This window comes from Nicotiana tabacum, chromosome 4 (assembly GCF_000715075.1).
Source record: "Nicotiana tabacum cultivar K326 chromosome 4, ASM71507v2, whole genome shotgun sequence".
Classification (NCBI taxonomy): domain Eukaryota; kingdom Viridiplantae; phylum Streptophyta; class Magnoliopsida; order Solanales; family Solanaceae; genus Nicotiana; species Nicotiana tabacum.
In genome coordinates, this window is record NC_134083.1 from 28,174,958 (window position 1) to 28,188,118 (window position 13,161).

General features: G+C 43.4%; 1 pseudogene; it reads left to right on the forward strand.

The window, feature by feature from the left end:
• Nucleotides 1-461: 461 nt before the first annotated feature.
• LOC142179842 (uncharacterized) lies at nucleotides 462-2,945 on the forward strand (annotated as a pseudogene).
• Nucleotides 2,946-13,161: the final 10,216 nt, after the last annotated feature.

Genomic DNA, 13,161 nt, shown 5'->3' on the forward strand with positions numbered 1-13,161 from the left:
CCAAAGCAGCTGCTTTAGCAACCTTACTCTTGGGCCGGCACTGAGTACAAGGTGAGTCTATAATGTTAAAATTTACATTATGATGTACTAATGAGTTGGTGATTCAAATAAAATATTTTAATGCACAATATATTATTTCTATTGCCCACGCTAATGGAATTTGGAGAGTAACTCTTTTCTGGAATTGAAGATATTGGTAACTAGGTACCGGTAGCTCACTAACTTATCCAATACCGAGAGATTAAGATAGTATGCAATTCTGATGCAGGTAACATATATTGCTCTATATATCATTAATTATTTTGTGCAATTATTCAGGATCTTTACAACTTGGAGGCCTTTTCTGATTGCTAAGACTTGCAAACGTACTTCCGAAAGGTGGGTTATTGTTTTCTATAATTTGTGGTTGATATCATTGAATAATGTTTGAGGTTTTGCAAAGAAACAATCGATCACTAGAAATGGTAAATGTTAATATTTTAAAGGCTTTAAGGGTGAGTCCACTTTGGATTATTATGCCATTGACTGAGGGTAAGACGGTGGGTTCAAGTCCAATGCATCACGAGAGTAAAACATCGGGTTTGAGTCCTAGTGCACCATGATAATAAGAGTTGGGTTCGAGTCTCAACGCATTATAGCCTTACGCGCCTTTATATGGGTAAAATATCGGGTTTGAGTCTCAATGCACCATATTGATGATATAATTATGACTAAAGAAAATGTATTTTTCATGAAAAAGTATGAAGTTTGTCCTACTTGATTTGCTCCATTCTTGAAGTGAATGTGATAGCAATGCATAATAAGTTTAAATAAAAATAAGTGGTTGACCAATGAACGTGGCGTGCTAAAGATCAAAATAATAATAGTCATCATTATGGTAATTGTAAAAAGGAGAACAATAAGGGTTCTCAAAATAAGGGTGCTAAAGATAAAGGCGTTTTTGGTGCGCCTCGCCCCGAAAACGCCTTTTAAAACACTGGCGATAATTTGACAAACTTCTTCACAAGGCATTGTCGACCTCAACAATTGAGAAGTTGTTATACAAGATTGGAATTCATCATCTCTGAGATATCAAGTGATATTTTTGTCAGGGGGAGTATAGCACACGCGGCACTTTTTTTCCTTTAGCTAAGGTTTTATCCCACTGGGTTTTCCTGGCAAAATTTTTTAATGAGGCAGCAAATAATGTGTATTACATGATATGTATACTCTTTTTCCTTCACTGAGATTTTTTTCCCAAATGGTTTTTTCTTAGTAAGGTTTTAACGAGGCACATTATCTATGGACATACAAGGGGGAGTGTTATGAAATATTAAATTATGATGGATGTCCATAACTCCTAAATGAATAACACCAACTACTCTTCTCATTTATAAAAAATCAGGTTTTAGCGACGGACAAATTCTGTAGCTAAACAGAAAAATCCGTCACTAATCTCATTTAGCGACGGATTAGCAACAGATTATCAAGAAATTCTGCTAGCTACGAGCGTTTTAGTGACAGATTAGCGACGACGTTCGTATCAAAAAGGAGTAATACTCACTCTTCTCCATTATCTCCATAACTCCCACTACTCTAATACTTATGGTTGTAATTCTTATACTTCCATAACCGCCCCATAACCCTCCCCCTCATGATTTTCCTACGTGATCTCAAATACTTAATACCATGTTTATGGTATTCTTTTGTATACCTCTATGTAATACTATAAATAAAGGATGAGAAGTGATATTGTACACACTTGAATATGGAAGAAATAATAATCTGACGTGGCTGCACCTCGTTACACGCTTCAACATTCAATAGTGTAGACTTCACTCCAGTCTATCATATCGCAGTAATAGTGAATCTGGTAAAATATCCCAAAATTAGAATAATTGGATTTCACTGTGCTACTGTTGTATATATATACTCCCGATCAGGCCCTTTGTAAGCAGCAAAGCGATCGCAGGAGTTCACTAAAGAAGCCGTTAAGCGTTCACAGGAGCTCGCCATTGACGTCGTTTCCGAGGCTTCCAAGCGTTCCAAGGAAATTGCCGCCGAAGCTTCTAAGCGGTCTAAGGAGATCGTTGTGGAAGCTTCCAGACGCGCCGACCAGATCAAGGCTGCCTCCCTCTCTCAACTCGTGGACTTCCTCCTCATCTACTTCCCCTCAATCTGCTTTGGATGCTCCTTCGGTTGCTGAACTCGACACGTTTGTAGTTACTAATGAGTTGAGAGAGTTCGTCAAGGGCATCAGTATGAACACATTCCCGGAATTTCCACTTCAAGCTACTTGCTCTGCTTCTCTTTAATGCATGCATTGCTTACAAGTTAAACAACAACTCTGATTGTATTTGGAAAATTGTTATTTTAATTTGGATGTTTATTCAATTTGTTGACACGGAAACTAGTGAGGGACTGAGAATATTGTAACTCTACTAGACACATTAGGTATTTTTTGAAGCTCAGGGTAGCTTTTCACTTTCTACGATTCTGTGAAGTAATCAGAATATATGAATTTGCTAACATGGCATTTCCTTTAGATTTCTGAAATCATTCCATGCTTAAATCACGCGTACCTTCTTTCAATTGCTTGAGTCACCTATCGTGAGGAGAGACGGGCTTAAATGAAATCTCTCTTGATATGCAGATGAGTCACAGATGTCTGATATTCCTACAGTCTCAAATGTTCGGCAAGATCTTACAGAATTTCAGGAAAACACATGCAAAACTTGTTCTTTCATCTGTCAAGGTATGACTCTCGTTGTCATTACCTGGTCAAAATCATTATAGAAAAAAAATTTCTAGTCACTCCCATGCTCAATCGAGCTTAAATCTCAAGGCATCTTGACTGCCACTTCTCTTATGGTCTATTGAGTTTAACACTCACCTAGTGTTGGTCATACTTTTTTGGTCCTTAGTGCTAAACTGGCTTGTTACGTCAATGTGGATCATAATTGTGTTGAGGCTACGCCCTTATAAGAAAAAAAAGTCCTCAAAAGTTGTGTTGAGGGCTAGTATGTTTCAGTGGACCTGCACTGTGGAAGAGTTTATATACTGGTTTGAATAGTTTATAGCTCTCTTTCTGTTTTTTCCGTTATAACCTTTTTGATGAGGAATAGTTGACAGGGGTCAAGCTGTTGAGAATTATGGTGTCTCTAAGAGCATTTACATCTTGGTTTCTTTTCTTCTTTTCTCTGTGTGTGTATGCAGGAAATCTCAAAGTTGAGGTATGAGTGTTTACCCGAAAAATCGGATGAAGTTGAATTTATGTATGGTTTTAAGGGCAAGTAGATTCCTATAATATGAAAATAACAATACACGTATTTATAGTGCAAAAAAATAGAAGATGATGAACAAAGATATTAAGTGAGCTTTAGAAAGATAAACACAATGAATTCTTAATCCCAGTGAAAAAGTGTCTTCTATTACAAACTCTCCTGGCTTTTATAGCCAAGGATTGCTACTTTATCTATAGCAACATGATGGAATAAATATTACTAGTGGAGGACCCATGATGGTATGTCTCCTCCTTAATTCTCGCACAGATTCTCTCCTTTGGTGCGGTTGTAACAGCTTTTGTCTGTGAACTCGATACCGACTCGAGCTCGGTACCGGATCTGAACCTCGGCCTTGATTTCGAGCTAGGTGATCACTTTCGGGCATCGATGTTCGGGACCTGTATCGACCGATGTTTCCTCGGTCGATTCGAACGCCCGGGCTCGACGCCCCCATCTCGGAATTTGCTCGGGGTCTCCATGAAGGTACCCCTCGATTGAAATGCCATCCTCGATCGATCTTCAAGACCGGGGATCGGTTTTAACTGTATACAGATAGCCCCCTTGTTTCTCGGAAAGGAGATGACGAGGAACGATGTGATTTCCCTAAGGTTCGACCGAATCGACAATGACGTTTCTATCGGCTTTGACTATGACGTGCGTGATAGCTGTCCCATCGATTTGGTTTTGTCGAGGCATTTAATGCGCGTCAGTCGGTGGTCGGCCACCGCTAGACGAATCGCTGTGCCTTATAAATAATTTTCGCATACAATGTTTTCCACTTTTGTGCTTCCTCTTTTCCCAAATTCTCTTTGATTAGTTTCTCTTATTTCGTCGTTTTAGTACCGCTTGTACCAGAGTTTCGGTGCCGTCCCCTCTTTCACCTTTCTTTGCGACTTTTTCTTCTCGTATTAATGGCGAAAACTTCAAAAATCGTACCTCACAAGGAGAAAGCTTTTTCCTCACGGCCGTGTGACAATAAGGTGCCGACCGAGCCGTCCGTTCAAGATTATATTCCCGGCCCGTGTATTTTAAAAGCTGATTTTAAAGTGGAGAATCCTTCGTCCGTTCCGGGTCGGTGTGAGCACATATCGATGTATATGTGCTCTATAGCGGAGGTTAACCTCGAGGCCGTCAGGAAAGATTGCGGCTGGGGTTATGAGGTTGTGATACAAATCCCCTCCTCTGATGAGAGCGTCACTACCTATGTGGAGGGATTTCTGAGTGTTTACACCTACCCCTTTACGTTGGGAGCTGTCGATCCCGTGATTTTTGATTTCTGTAGGAGATATCAGGTCACCCTCAGCCAAATTCATCCTTCCTTATGGCGTATAGTCATCTTATTGCGTTTCTTCTCTATCAAAGCCGGAGGGTTGGATTTTTCTCTGAGCCACCTTATACGACTGTATCGGCCTCAGATTTATCGTGGACTTATTAGGCTATATCGTCGGGCATCGAAGGCTTTGATGTCGAGCATCGATGAAGATAAGGATCGAGGCTGGATGGGTCGATATGTTCGGGTGAGGACTCGTGATCTTATCCCGGAGGAAAAGATGCCGTTTCCTGAAAAATGGAATTTCGACCGTAAGTGATCCGTGTTTGCTTTTCGTATATTTTTCCGTGTTTGCTAATATTATTTTCTGATGTTCAGCTGCACCTTGGATGCCACAAGCTGTGCCTGATCTCGAGGATTGGGTTCGAAAGTTAGCCTCGACTTCATCCTATGCCGAGCGCGCTTGGCGTGATTTGGCTAAAGGTAGATGGGAGGCCAAGAATCATGGTGAGGTTCGGTTCCTGTTTCCCTCGAGGTATATTCTGCGTTCATTTCGTTATTGATTTTTCTCTTGTATATAGGTGTAACTAGGGATGCCGTGTTGCGGCCTTTGAGCGTTGATGAAGGCAACAAGCCCCCGGTCCTGGAACAGGGGAAAGAAAAGAAATGAAGGGCTTCCTCTTGGCTGGAGGACCCTAAGCCCAAAACTCGAACGGTGAGGAGAAAAATCATTGCCCTTTCGATCGACTCGGTCCATCGACTGAGGGAGGAAGAAGAAGAAGAAGATAGCTCCTCGGCTTTGGTAGTCCGACCTGCGGAGGCAGTCGAGGTTGTTAGAGCTGCTGAGCCGATGGCGGCCGTGCCCATCGGGGTTGGTTCCGAAGACCTAGGTCTCGATCGAAGTACTCCGAGTGATTTGCTCGGGGCAATGGCAATGGGTCATTTACCTTCCCTTCTGTCTTTTTCTGAGGAGGCGTTGAAGGAGGCTCGAGAGCTGAAGACTCCCGATATTGGTGCTGGCTCAGGTGCAGCGGATCCTTTTAAGGATTGTTTTACCGGTGTTGATGACAGTTCCGATATCGGTGATGCCTCTCTTTTGTTAGAGGAAGCTCAGCGTTTTATTACTCGGGTAATGATTCTTTCGTACTTGGCTTCTTTGTTTTTTTTCCATACTTGGCGGTTCCGATATTGGTGATCCCCCTTTTTTTTCTTTTTTTTTTTGCTTTGTTTTGATGACAGTTCCTAACTGTGCAGGCCATCGGTAGGTTTCGAGTTGATCTTAGCCAGTGTGAGGCCGAACTCCGGAAGGTCTTAGGTGAGAGGGATGACCTTCGGCTTCTTTGTAGCAAGAAGGAGGAGGCTATCAAGGATCTTCAAGCGGATTTGGCTAAGGTCCGTGAAGAAAGGGTCGAGCTCGATCAGCAGGTGAGCCTTGTTCTATTAAAGTATGGATTCGACTCGACTGTGGAAGTTAACCATCCGTTGTCTCAGTTGCAGCAAAAGATCGAGAATATCGGGCTACTTCGAGAGGAGGTCGATCAAATCCGGGCCGAATGCAACCAGTGGAAGGAGACTATTGACCGCCTGGCAGCGGAGAAAGAAACCATCTTAACAAAGATACTATCAGCCGATGTTCAGCTTCAAAACGTCAAGCAAAAGGTGTTGGCTCAGACTAAGAAAATCGATGAGCTTGAGATACGACTTGCTGAGGCTAAGGCGGAGGTTGAGTCGTCGAAAGTTTTGGCGGATAAGTTTATCGCTGTATATCGAGCTGATGCTGAGGCCGCTCAGGTGGAGGCCCGGGAAGCGGCGAAGATTGCCGATGCTCGAGCTCATTGGGTTGCCGAACTTGTTAAGTGTAGATCTCGGAGGGAGACCCTCGAGGAGATTCATGCTCGAGGTTTCGATCTTACCGAAGAGGTAAGAAAGGCAAAAGAGCTTGAAGCGGAAGCTGAAGCCTTGGCTTCTGATGATGATGACGATGATAACGATGATGGTAGCAAAAGCGGGTTCGAGGATGGGGAAGAACTCGACCCAGAAGCTTAGAGTCTAATTCTCATTACCTGTAAATTAATTACATAGGCAATTTTGTATATATATGACAAGGTTGATTTTGCTTGTTGAGTTGGTGATGATACGAATATTAACGTAAACTCTGAGTAAACGTAGCTTTTTCAATGTTTCAAATTCGATTGGGTCCTTGTTCGAACTTGGCAGCCCGTAGGCTCAATGGTCGACTGAGTATTTCGAATATGATATAGGGGTAGCCCGTAGGCTTAATGTTCGAGTGTTTTTTTCGAACTCGAGATTATGTGGTAGCCCGTAGACTTAATATTCGAGTGATTATTTCGAACTCGAGATAATGTGGAAGCCCATAGGCTTAATATTCGAGTGATTATTTCGAACTCGATGTTGAAGTAACCCGTAGGCTCAATGGTCGGCCGAATATATCGAACATGATATAGGAGTAGCCCGTAGGCTTAATGTTCGAGTGTTTTTTTTCGAACTCGAGATTATGTGGTAGCCCGTAGACTTAACATTCGAGTGATTATTTCGAACTCAAGATAATGTGGAAGCTCGTAGGCTTAATATTCGAGTGATTATTTCGAACTCGATGTTGAAGTAACCCGTAGGCTCAATGGTCGGCCGAATATATCGAACATGATATAGGAGTAGCCCGTAGGCTTAATGTTCGAGTTTTTTTTTCGAACTCGAGATTATGTGGTAGCCCATAGACTTAATATTCGAGTGAATATTTTGAACTCGAGATAATGTGGAAGCCCGTAGGCTTAATATTCGAGTGATTATTAATTCTGGTTGCATAATAAATCTCAAGCCATTGTACATATGTTTTGGGGCAATCAAATATGAGCATGGTTTATTTTGACCATTTTGGCTCTTACAATTTTTTCTCTATTGTTGTGAGAAGACTTTGTTGCATCTGAACTCGATGTATTTGAGGGCCTGGTGCCCCCTGGTATTCGAGGCCATTCGAGCTAAGGGTCGAAAGCTTCGGATACTATTTTGTCAGCGCAGCACGATCGATGGTTGCCTCATTAAAAACCTTGCCGCAAAAAAACCCATTTGGGAAAAGGCCGGTCTAAGAAAAAAAGAGTGCAACACGTGCTTTTGAGTAAAAAAAATACTTCTGTTCTTTGTTCGAACTTCTGTACGGGACAGATGAATAAGGTCGGACCTTAGCAGTAGTACCGTTTTAGATGTGATACATTCCAACTGCTTGATAGCTGTTTGCCGTTTATGATGCCGAGCCTGTACGATCATTTCCCAAAGTGCTCGAGCACCTGGTACGGTCCTTCCCAATTTGGTCTTGGGTTCCGAGTATTGATAGTGACTTTCCTTAACACCAAGTCTCCTGGCTTGAAGTGGCGAAGTTTAGTTCTTCGATTGTAATGCCTTTCGACTCGTTGCTTTTGTGCGGCCAACCGGATGAGGGCAGCTTCTCGTCCTTTGTCCAATAATTCAAGGCTGGTGTTCATAGCCTCATTATTTGATTCTTCCGTCATGAATCGAAACCTGGGGCTAGGTTCTCCGACTTCGACTGGTATCAATGCTTCGGAGCCATATACTAAGGAGAATAGGGTCGCCCCTGTACTGGATTTCGATGTTGTTCGGTACGCCCAAAAGACTTCGGGCAGGATTTCTCTCTATTTTCCCTTAGCGTCGCTCAATCTCTTTTTCAGATTTTGAAGAATAGTTTTATTTGTTGATTCGGCTTGTCCGTTCCTACTGGGGTGGTATGGGGTTGCTAGTATCCTTCTTATTTTGTGATCTTCGAAGAATTTTGTGATTTTGCTGCCAATGAATTGCTTCCCATTATCACATACTATTTCGGATGGTATTCCGAATCGGCATATGATATGATCCCACAGAAAGTCGATAACCTCTTTTTCTCTTACTTTCTCGAACGCCTGCGCTTCAATCCATTTAGAAAAATAGTCAGTCACAAATAAAATAAATCTGGCTTTACCTGGGGCCGATGGTAGGGGGCCGACGATGTCCATTCCCCATTTCATGAATGGCCATGGTGATAGGACCGAGTGAAGTTGTTCTCCGGGCTGATGGATCATCGGAGCAAACCTTTGACATTTATCGCATTTACGAACAATTTCTTTTTCGTCTTTGCCCATATCGATCCAATAATACCCTGCTCTGATCACTTTTCGAACTAACATGTCGGCACCGGAGTGATTGCCACAAGTGCCCTTGTGTACTTCCCGGAGGATGTAATTGGTATCTCCCGGACCTATGCATACCGCCATCGGTCCATCGAATGTTCTTCGATATAACGTTCCGTCCGCAGTCAAGATGAATCGAGCAGCTTTAGTTCTAAGGGTCCTGGACTCTTTGTGGTCTGAAGGGAGCTTTCCGTCTTTTAAATATTCGATATACTTGTTTCTCCAATCCCAGGTTAAGCTAGTAGAATTTATTTCGGCGTGCCCTTCCTCGATTATAGATCTTGAAAGTTGAACGACAGTTTCCGAGTTAAAATCATTCGCCTCGACCGATGATCCCAAATTAGCAAGCGCATCGGCCTCGTTATTCTGTTCTCGTGGAACATGTCGTAGACTCCATTGTTTGAAACGGTTCAAAGTGACGAGCAGTTTGTCCAAATACCTTTGCATTCTGCCTTCTCGGACTTCGAAGGTTTTGTTTACTTGACTCACCACTAGCAAAGAGTCACAATTGGCCTCAACGACCTCCGCTCCCAGATTCCTAGCTAGCTCGAGACCTGCAATTATGGCTTCATACTCGGCCTCGTTGTTAGTTAACCTGATAGTTTTAATAGCTTGCCTAATAATGTTACCCCCGGGAGATTTTAAAACTATGCCTAGCCCGGATCCCTTTACGTTCGAAGCTCCGTCCGTAAATTGGATCCATGCCCTTGTTGATAAATTTGATTTTAACAGTAGTTCTTTTTCGACTTCGGGTACGAGGGTCGGCGTGAAATCGGCCACGAAGTCTGCTAAAATTTGAGACTTGATGGCTGTTCGAGGTCGATATTCGATATCGTACCCGCTGAGTTTGATGGCCCATTTGGTCAATCGGCCCGATAGTTCGGGCCTATGCAAAATATTACGAAGCGGGCAGGTGGTTAATACGCTTATGGGGTGGCATTGGAAGTATAGTCGTAATTTCGAAGAGGCGCTAACCAGCGCAAGCGCCAATTTTTCCAAGTGCGGGTATCTAGTTTTCGCTTCCCCTAAAGTCTGACTTACATAGTAAACTGGAAATTGCGTACCTTCCTCTTCTCGAACTAGGACACTGCTTATGGAGACTTCTGATACTGCCAAGTATAGGTAAAGTTTTTCGTCGGTTTTTGGAGTGTGCAGCAGTGGTGGGTTCGATAGATATCGTTTCAGTTCTTGTAATGCTAGTTGGCATTCCGGTGTCCAAGCGAAGTCGTTCTTCTTTTTGAGTAGAGAGAAAAATTTGTGGCTTCGATCTGATAATCTCGAAATGAATTGGCCTAGGGCTGCTATTCTTCCTGTTAACCTTTGTACAACTTTCACGCTGTTCACGATGGTGATGTCTTCAATGGCCTTGATTTTGTCTAGGTTAATCTCGATTCCCCGATTTGACACAATGAAGCCGAGGAACTTACCCGAGCCGACTCCGAAAGCACATTTTTCGGGGTTGAGCCTCATGTTGTATTTCCTCAGAATATCGAACGTTTCCTGCAAATGGGTCAAATGGTCCTCTGCGCGCAGGGACTTGACTAGCATGTCATCAATATAGACTTCCATTGATTTACCTATTTGTTCTTCGAACATTCTATTTACTAGGTGTTGATAAGTAGCTCCTGCATTTTTTAGCCCGAAGGGCATTACGTTATAACAATATGTTCCGCATCTGGTCACAAACGAAGTCTTTTCCTGGTCTTCCGGGTTCATCTGGATTTGATTATACCCGGAATAGGCATCGAGAAAAGTAAGGATCTCGTGGCCGACCGTGGCATCGATCAAGTGATCGATGTTGGGCAGTGGATAAGAATCTTTGGTGCATGCTTTGTTCAAGTCCTTGTAATCTATACATATTCTAAGTTTGTTTCCCTTTTTAGGCACTACGACCACATTGGACAACCATTCGGGGTATTTTACCTCTCTAATGGATCCTATTTTGAGCAGTTTAGTTACCTCATCTTTTATGAATGCGTGCTTCACCTCCGATTGGGGTCTTCTTTTTTGCTTCACCGGTCTGAATCTAGGGGACACACTTAGTCGATGTGTCGTTATGTCCGGCGGGATTCCTGTTATATCTAAATGGGACCAAGCAAAGCAATCGATGTTATCGATAAGAAATTAAATGATTTTCTTCCTGAGTTCGGGGCTCAAACCTCTTCCCAGGTATACCTTTCGTTCGGGCCAGTGTTCGATCAAATTGATTTGCTCCAATTCCTCAATAGTTGATTCGGTGGCATCGGAGTCATCGGGGGTCACGAAGGATCGAGGGATCCACTGATCACTATCTTCTTCGATGCTCTGCTTATCTGGCTGGGTCGGGGCCGATGTCTTTGGTTGCTATTTGGCATTTCGGTCTTCGACTGTGCCTCCTTTTGAACCCGATCCATTCACTGGCGAAGACGAAGATGTTGGTTTTGCTTCTTCGATGGAGAACATTTCTTTCGCGGCTGGTTGTTCTCCGTACACTATTTTGATACCTATCGGTGTTGGGAATTTGAGGACCTGGTGTAGGGTCGAAGGTACAACTCTCATGTTGTGGATCTACGGCCTTCCGAAAAGGGCGTTATATCTCATATCGCCTTCGATCACGTGAAACTTTGTTTCCTGAATTATTCCGGCGACGTTTATCGGTAGGATTATCTCGCCTTTGGTGGTTTCGCATGCCATATTGAATCCGTTTAAAACCAAAGTTGCGGATACGGCCCGATTTTGTAGGCCTAGCTGTTTTACAACCTTCGATCTGATGATATTGGCCGAGCTACCTGGATCAATTAACACACGCTTAATCTTAATTTTATTCATGAGTACGGATATTACCAGTGCATCGTTATGGGGTTGGATGATTCCCTCTGCATCTTCATCATTGAACGATAAAGTCCCTGGGGGAGTGTAATCTTGAATTCGAGATCGCTTTTCCCTCACAATCGACATTTTAGCGCGTTTGAGTATAGGTCCCTGAGGGGTGTCGACGCCGCCGATGATCATGTGAATGATGTGCTGTGGCTCTTCTTCTTCGTTTTGCTTGCCGAAGTCCCTGTTTTTAAAATGGTTCTTCGCCCTATCACTCAAAAATTCCCTAAGGTGCCCTTTGTTAAACAAGCGGGCTACTTCCTCTCTTAATTGTCTGCATTCTTCCGTTTTGTGACCATGGGTGCCATGATACTCGCACATTTAATTGGGATTCCTTTGGGCCGGATCGGTCTGCATGGGTCGAGGCCATCGGGTATCTTTGATGCGTCCGATGGCCGATACGATGGCTGATGCATCGATATTGAAATTATATTCCGATAATCGAGGAACTTCTATAGGATCGGCATGTTTATCAAAACCTCTCTTGCTCATAAGTCCCCGAGAAATTTGCCCCTGATCATATCTGTGGTTATTCCTGACTGTCTCATGCGCCGAACTGTGGTTCACCCGATCTGTGATGTACGACTGATATCGGTCTTTGCTTGACCTTTGTTCTCTGTTGGTTTCCTTCAGAATTTTAGTGGTTGCGCGGTTCTGACGCGTGGGTTCATACGGAAATCCCAATTGATCATCTTCGACCCTGATTTTCGATTGGTACCGATTGTGTATATTCGCCCAAGTTATTGCAGGGTATTCGATCAAGCTTTGTTTCAGCCGATGTGATGCTGTCGAACTCAGTCCGTTCAACCCTTGGGTGAAAGCTTGTACGGCCCAGTCGTCTGTGACTAGTGGCAAATCCATGCGTTCCATTTGAAACCGGGACACGAATTCCCTCAGTATTTCGTCGCCCCTTTGTGTTACTTTGAATAGATCCGATTTCCTCGTTGCGACCTTTACGGCACCAGCATGTGCTTTTACGAACGAATCTGCTAACATGGCAAAAGAATCGATAGAATTCGGTGGCAAGTTGTGATACCAGATCATTGCTCCTTTAGCGAGGGTCTCTCCGAACTTTTTCAATAATACGGACTCGATCTCATCGTCTTCCAAATCGTTGCCTTTGATGGCACATGTATAGGAGGTGAGATGTTCGTTAGGATCGGTCGTACCGTTATATTTGGGAATTACGGGCATACGAAACTTTTTTGGGATCGGTTTTGGGGCCGCGCTCGATGGAAAAGGCTTTTGTATGAATTTCTTCGAATCCAGCCCTTTCATCATGAGCGGAGCCCCCGGGATCTGATCGATCCTAGCATCATATGTTTCGAATTTTTTGTCGTTGGCTTCAACTCGCTTTGTGAGCTCCTCGAGCAGTTTAGCAATTTCAGGAGCGGTTCCTGATTTTCGCTCGTTCGGTTTCACTGTGTCGGGCTCCGTTCTGGGGGTTACTTCTTGAAGAAGCGGATTGGAGTTTGGATTACTTCGCATATGAGTTTGGCTCTGCAACTGAGCTATCGCTACTTGTTGGGCTTATAGGATTTCGAAAATCATGCGCAAGCTGACCCCGATTTTCCCC